The 7,793-nt window shown below is 40.9% G+C and overlaps 1 long non-coding RNA gene across 1 annotated transcript; it reads left to right on the plus strand.

Annotated features, from left to right (window-relative positions):
- Positions 1 to 4,157: 4,157 nt before the first annotated feature.
- On the plus strand, positions 4,158 to 7,398 carry LOC104119130 (uncharacterized). The gene is made up of 3 exons (XR_691358.4): positions 4,158 to 5,481; positions 5,568 to 5,658; positions 5,784 to 7,398. It is a non-coding gene; the product is annotated as an uncharacterized lncRNA (long non-coding RNA).
- The last annotated feature ends 395 nt before the right edge of the window (positions 7,399 to 7,793 follow it).

The following is a 7,793-nucleotide window of genomic DNA, read 5'->3' on the forward strand; positions in this document are numbered from 1 at the left end:
GAGGTTTGGCCAGTAGCATCAGCGGAGGAGCATGAGAGGTTAGAGAGGTTCAAGAAGTATTTTTCTCCTAATTTCAATAGTGCAGCTTCTGAGGATGCACAGGGTTTTCTAGACCAGTATCACTGTATTATGCACACTATGGGCATAGTGGAGTTGATCATGAGTGAGGTCGCCCTTACTACTTTCTAGCTGATGGGGCCGGCATATAAATGGTGGCAGGCTTATGAGGAGAGTAGGCTAGCTGGCACAACGTCACTTACTTGGGCTTAGTTCACTGATCTATTTTTGAAGGAGTACATTTTACAAACCCTCAGGGATGCATTGAACACCGAGTTCGAACAGATGCCTCAAAGGACTATGATTGTGTCCGAGTATGCTATGAGGTTTGCTGAGTTATGTCGTCTTGCACCTTCTTTGGTTTCCACTATTAGAGAGAGAGTTTGCAGATTTATTGAGGGGCTCAGTTATGGTCTTAGATTTGGGATGGCATGGGAGTTGGAGATTGATATTCTATTTCATCGGGTTGTGGATATCGCTAGTAGGTTGGAGTGTATCCGCGGTCTTGAAATGGAGGATAGGGAGTCCAAGAAGCCTCATGGACCTAGAGGATCTACTGATTCTATTTCGGGGCAGGGCGCCTCATGGTAGAGGTTTTGTTTGTCAACTAGTTCAGTCTGCTCTTCAGGTTTCACGTGGTACTCCAGTTATCCATGGGTCCCAGAGCACTTATTCCTGACAGCTCCCAAAGCCACGTCAGCAGAGAGGTTGCTTTGAATGTGAGGATATCAAGCACATAGTGAGAGATTGTCCCAGACTCTGGGTGGGTGTGCCTCAGCGGAGTATTCATGCTATGGTTTCCACTCCAGTTGCTACTACACCTGCACAACCAGCTAAATATGGGGGACAATCGGGTAGAGGGAGAGGCTAGGCCAGTTGTTATGCTTTTCCTTGTAGGACTGAGGACGTTGCACGATTTGATGTCATTACAGGTATTATTTCGGTTTGTCATAGAGATGCAACAATTTTATTTTATTCCGGTCCTACTTATTTGTATGTGTCGTCCTATTTTGCTTCATGTTTCGGTATGCCTCGTGATTTATATGTACCTTTGTTTATGTGCCTACACCCGCTGGGGGATCCTATAATGGTAGACCGTGCCTATCATTCTTGTTTGGTCATCATTGGGGGTCATGAGACTAGGGTTGGCCTTCTATTACATAATATGATGGATTTTGGACGTAAGTTTGGGATGAGTTGGCCACGACTTGCGGTTGAGGTGCTCTACAGGCATGGGGAGTCTGTTGTGTGTTGTGATTTTGTTCTATGAGATTGTGTTAGTGAAGGTGTTTCAGTTGATGAAATGTTTATCTTACTTGTGGTTCAAAGTTGAGGAAGGGATCCTCGTGTTTCCATGTGGACCGATATGTTTGGACCGGGCTACGTGACGTAGTGGGTTATGTTAGGATGAGATTATTTGTGGTTATTTTAAGTGTTTTGCTTCTCCCTTGGGGTAAGAATTCATAGTATGGTACCGATGGGGAGTTGTACTTGTTGGACTTGTCGGATAGTTCTCTAATGTGATACAGAATCAGATTACTATATAGCACGAGGTCTTTGCCGTGCAAGTGCGCCTTATATTGTGGCACAAGGCCTTTGTCGTGCAATTGTAACTTATATTGTGGCACAAGGTCTTTGTTGTGCAAGTGTGAATGATATTGTGGCACAAATTCTTTGTCGTGCAAGGGTGATTGGTAATGTGGGCACGAGGTGCCATAAGTGTGTGATCTATTTGATGACTCGTTGTTGAAACTAAGACTTTACTTGTATTAAGTTATTATCGCTTGTTCTGATGAGATTACAGTTATTGCATTCTATTATTTAGCTTGTTGACAGTCTTTGATACATTGTACATGTTATTTTACTAGTGGGTGTCTTGACTTGAATCTCATTACTACTCCACCGACATGCTGGGTACTGACTGTGGTGTACTCATACTACGCTTATGTACATTTTTATGCAGATCCAGGTACCTCAGAGCGTGCCAGTCGTTAGTGAGTTGATTCTGAGTTGTTGTGGAGACTTTAAGGTATACATGTTGTTTCGCTCGCTGGCCTCGGAGTCACCTTCTACTATTTCCTTTCTATTGTTTATTGTATTTCAAATAGTTATGTATTTGAGACTCATTATATACCTCTTGTAGAGCTTATGACTCGGTATTACCGGATCTTGGGATTGTGATTATGATTGTTGTATTATAATATTGACTATTGTTTGGGCTATTTTCTCAGTTTTATTTAAATATTAAGTTGTTATATTCGGTTTGGTGTGGTTGTGTGATAAGCTTACCTAGTCTTGGGGATTAGGTGCCATCACGATCCTTAAGGTAAAATTTTGGATCGTGACAGAGAGTTTGCTCTAGATCTCTTTCGCCGGAGAAGAAGATTTCAATCAGTTCTCACTAGTAGAAGAGGACGACAAAAAGGACGATGAAATAGAGGAAAGTGTTGTGCTATGACTTAAGGACTTAGGGAAAGAGCAAACCCGTGAATAGGATGGCGGCAGATGAAGAAGACGATAGCAGTTCATATCTTCATTCTGCTTCGGCGATTGTCAAAGAGGATGGTGGTTTCAGCTACAGAGAACTTAGGGAAGAGGATTAGGGTTAAAGTATTTGGAAGGATAATAAAATTTGGATCCAAAACTCAAGTGATACCCCGTATTTTTTTAAGTTGCTATATTTTGAAAAGTATTGTTATCTTGGAAATTAGTTGAAGGTAGCTTTAAAACGGGTAATTAGGGGTCCTTTTTCGTCATATAAATAAAATTCTTTTTTTCAACTATAGTCTTGGCCATTTTATTCCTGACGCAGTATTTACATTGTATCTGTTGTATGAACATTGTAGGTTCCCACCAACAATGTAACCATTCCAAATTTTATTATGCTTAAAATATTGTCCGAGACTTGTTTGAGATACGAGGCATTCAATAAATCATTTGAGTTAATTAAGAATATGTTGCATGTACCTATATTTGATTTTCATTTGGTTTACATCAAACATAAATGTACTCTCAAATTTTAAGCCATAAAACATTATAATTTTGTAAAGGTTTTGCTTATTGAATTTCTCAAAATAATCAATAATCAAATAGAGATATAAATTTTAAATGGCTAGGTTTAAGATGTGATCTCCACTTTGACGAAACGACGGCATATTAAATCGATCAATTTAGAAACTAAGAGATTACACATAGATAAATTCTTATTATTGTTCTCAAATATAGAGAAATAGCAAATATATATAACATCCAAATCAACTATTAAGTGATATTCATAAATCCACAAAAAACATTCGCTAAGTAATACGTCCTTGCTCAAGCTATGTTGATCACAAGGATGTTCAAAAAATTGTGAAGGTGCATAATGTAAAGTCCTGCATTCTTGGAGCATTAACTATTGCTTAAATAATTGGTTAAGTTGACCACGAGACGTAGGGGGGCCCATACAACGGTCCAAAGTCACCAAACAAACAATTTAACAAAGTTGAAAAAATTAAAAATATTCAAAGCATACCCCAACTCATATCGCGAGCCCATCTCAGGCTTGTTAAAAACTGTAAAAAATTATATTTTTTCCTAGTATCAAATAGAAAGTTTGTAAACCATAACAGGAATCACCATAGGTACCAGTGTTTGACCAAAAATCTAGTTCGAAAAAAAAAATTGAATTTGTATTTTAGGGCCTCAAGCAATCAGTTTGATCCAAATTTCGAGCAAGCAAACCAATAATGAATGAAATTAAATAAATGTAATGATAAAGAAAAATTTATTATAGACGACCTCAATGAGCTGTATCGGCTACAATGTGAGTGAACTTTGCAATGGATAAGCAAAGATTTAAGGCAAAATTAAATAACGAAGATAACTGATAACTTGCTATTGAATTCTTTTTTCTTTCCCTATGCCGATGCCCCCTTTCTCGAGGCAGGAGAATGGATTTTATAATTGGGGGGAGAGCACCGCCACTCCGAAGTTTGGACTAGCACGCTAGGAAATTAGGTAGTGGCCAGCGAAATCCTCGATAATTGTAACTGCATCAGGGTAACGTCGATATCCACGATTTCCTGGCACAGTTAACCAATTTTCGAGTGCGTACATTTATTCTTTGAATACCCTTTCTTCTAATAGTCAGAGGTTCCAAAGTAAGGGTCGTCAAACTCGATAACAGATTCCATTCTCCATATGTATTCCTAGGTCTCTCTTGCCACGTGAAAATGATAAATTTTATCAATACAGATAGCCCCCACTTGTTGGGCAATTTGACGTCGAATGCTCGATAAGTGGTAGCCTTTTGGTGGAAGTCAGCCTTACTTAGTATCCTTCTCTAGTATGAAAAGAATTTTAATAAGACTTTGTCATTAAGATTGACGTGGCCCATATTTAATATGTTAGAACATGTGGCTTCCTCTCATCAACTCCTTCATCTATTACAATCCCCAAGTAATGATGGTCAGTTATGATAGGAATCCTTCCCAACTTTGGCGGTTATGAAAGGGAATGTTTTTTGCCTATATATACCCAGTTGTTGGCCTCCTTATTAACTTTAACCTCAACTAACCTTCTCATTTGTTTCTCTTCTTGAGTCATTAACTTACGCCTAACCCTTCTCTTCTGATCTCCTCTTTTATTAACCTCATGGACTCTCAAAGTTTTGACCCTTCTTCAGCAGCTGACTAACCTTCAACGCATATAATTATAGGCACTCTTCATCTGTAACAGAACCCTCTTACTTCTGTTCTTCTATTTCTCTGAGGGCTTTGTCTACTACCACTTTTAAGAAGAAAGCTTCCAAACCTCACAAAGGTAGGAAGGGGAAGCAAAGCTCTAAGCCCTTGGTCCCAGAGGTTCTCCCGAAAAACTTGAATTATGAGGGGGATCGTTGAGGCTTAGAACAAGGTGTCAGGATAATTTGGGAGTTCTCACGTCGGCAATATAGACTCCCTTGTTCATGAAGAACATATTACCATAATCTTTCGTGATTGTTGTTGGAGCGACTATGTCACCATTCACGTTCCTCAGGCGAACGAAAGAATTTTCAGCCACATGTCTGGCTTCTTTTTTTGTCTACACTTACCCTTTTACCTTTGGATTTGTACCTCCGATAGACCCCTTGATTTGACTTTTATCTTTATTTTGGTGTGTGTTTGGGCCAAATTGGGCCGACCATATGGAGGTTTGTGGCGTGCTTCTAGTTCCTGATGATTGTTGCTGACGTCCAATTTTCTCTTTCGCACCTTTTTCATTTGTTTTCTCCCAATCCGTTAAGGGGAGAGGGGATTATTTCGATGGTTAGTCGGGGTACCCGGACTCTCATGGATTCAGAGGATGACCACGATAAGGGTTGGCTCGACCGATTTATCGCATTCCCCACTCAGGAGTTGATTCTGCTCGAGTAAGAGCCTATTCCGAAGTGGAATAACAAACGTAAGGATACTTCCTTCTAGTCAGATTATATTTTCCTTTCCCCTTTTTTCTCCATCTTTTTGATTCTCCTTCTCCCTTATTTATAGCCATGTTGGTAGCTCCGGAGAGCATTCTGGATATCAAGGAGTGGGTTGGAAAGTGCTTGGCAAGCTCTTCGAAAACAGAGAGATCTTGGAGGTTTGTATCGGAAGTTTAGGGGTGGCGAGCTAAGGATCATAATAAGTATCTGAACTAGCTGCTCCTCAACTATTGGTCTCATAAATTTTTTATTCCTAATGCGTTTTTGCTTGTTTCCTCTATAGGTATTCCTCCGAGGAAGGCAGTCCCACAAGTGTTACTAGGCTCCCAACTTCTGTTGACTCTTCCACGGAAAGCGTCAGGCAATTGTCTACTTTGAAAAGAGGAGCAAACTTGCTAGTTTCCACTCTGGTGGTCCTTCCACCAAAAAGAATGAGGACAAATTTTTATAGGATCTGACGGTGTCCAAGGATTTTCTCAAGCTTCCCCTCAAACTGATATTCCCCGAGACACCACCCCTATTGTGTTAGAGAATAAGGGCTCGGAATCCCCTGGTTCAAAGCCAGCGATAAGAGTCGTAAAGGATCAGGGTTCGGAGTCCCCAGGATCGGAACCAGTGAGAAGAGAAATCCCCGACTTGGATCGGAAAAAAAAGGTTATTGTAGGCGATCCTGTTGAAAGATCTGTTCGCCCACACCCACTGCTTCCTTCTACTCCCCCTGCTAGTTCTTCAATGAGATCTAGAATTTATCCGGTCTTAATCAATGTACCAATGGAGTTTAATCCTCCGAACAACTCGGGAGAGAGAATGGCATGGCTAAAAGGATTGATACGCCCCTTCGAGAGGGAGGATTTATCTGCCAAATCTGAAACCACACTGGCAAATGATGTACTTCATTTCACCCTTCGAGTAATGTTTTCGATCTTTTATCTTTTTGCCATCTTTGTTTAACTTGTATGTAAGGTCAAATTGTTTATGCGTAGGCAAACTTGATCTTGATCTGGATCGAAGAAAGGTTCTCGTTTAACGAAAGAACCATAGAAGAGTTGAAGCAGAAAGTCAAGGACTGGGAAACTCGTTGTCCCAATATGCTTTTGGAAAAAGAGGCTTACTAACTATTGGCATGTTTGGCCAAGGATGAGTTGAAGGAGTTGAATAAGGGGATCGAGAAATCGGCACCATGAACAGCAGTAAGGTCGAGCACCTGGAGGCATCTAGTTTAGAAGGAAGCAGATGTAAACCAATTGGTCGTTGCTTTATCTTATGATTTAGTTCAGGCCAAATTGTGTGCATCATACCTTGAGCAAACTCTTGGATTGGAAGGATTCAATCAACGCTTAACAAGCCGAAATGGTGAGGTTACAAGGGGGGAGAGATCACATGGCCCAATAACTTGATAGGTTAAAGCTGCAGTCAAAGCTGGGGCATAATTTTATTTTCCTTGAGTCCAAGTTATCTACTTTGGAGGGCGTTTGTATAGGGATCTCCGACTTAGCAAAATAAGTATAGGAGACATGACAGGCCATGGAGGAAGCTAAACTCATTTTTAATATGGCTACATTCGAAGGTGGATTCTCGGGGAATGAAGAACTTACTAACTCCTCGGAGGAAGGAAACGATGAAGAACCCCCCGCTCGTGCCCTGGACCTTAGACCCCTTGCAGTGGTTCGTCAACTTCCTGCCCTCCTTCAGACAAGCCCTCATCTCGAGATTCGCAGTCCCCGAGCGGGGGTCATTAAGGGTGTATTTCTAGTGTCTAGGAGTTTTAAGTATGTTCGTTGTTTTGCTAGCATTTTCATGTTTGCTTCCTTTATTTTCTTGTGTTTGTTTTGTTTGAGGTCATACCTCGGTTTGTAATGAACCTCGTTAAGTATATGAAAAGAACTTTGCCTTCCTTATTTTTGTTTCTTTTTCAAAAATTATGAATTCGAGCTGTGTTGGCTACTCCTCTCCGGGTCTCAAAGGGACTCATTGCAGTCCTGTGACGGTGTATCCGTGAAAGAAAAGTCGATATCCGAATAGTGTCAACTCGGTAAGGCCGATGGGTCACTATGCCTGCTCGGCATACCCAAACATGTCTTGACTCTTCCTTTCAATACTTCTCGGCCACCCCCGAAGGTGGATTCTCTGGTAATTAAGAACTTGTTGACCCTTCAGAGGAAGGCAATGATGAAGAACCCTCTAGATTTTTTTCTTGGCCCTTCGACCCCTTGGAATGGTCCACCAACTTCCTTGCCTCCTTCAGTCAGGTATTCATCTCGAGATTCGCAATCCCCGAGTGAGGATCATTGAG

This window comes from Nicotiana tomentosiformis, chromosome 12, assembly GCF_000390325.3.
Source record: "Nicotiana tomentosiformis chromosome 12, ASM39032v3, whole genome shotgun sequence".
Taxonomy (NCBI): domain Eukaryota; kingdom Viridiplantae; phylum Streptophyta; class Magnoliopsida; order Solanales; family Solanaceae; genus Nicotiana; species Nicotiana tomentosiformis.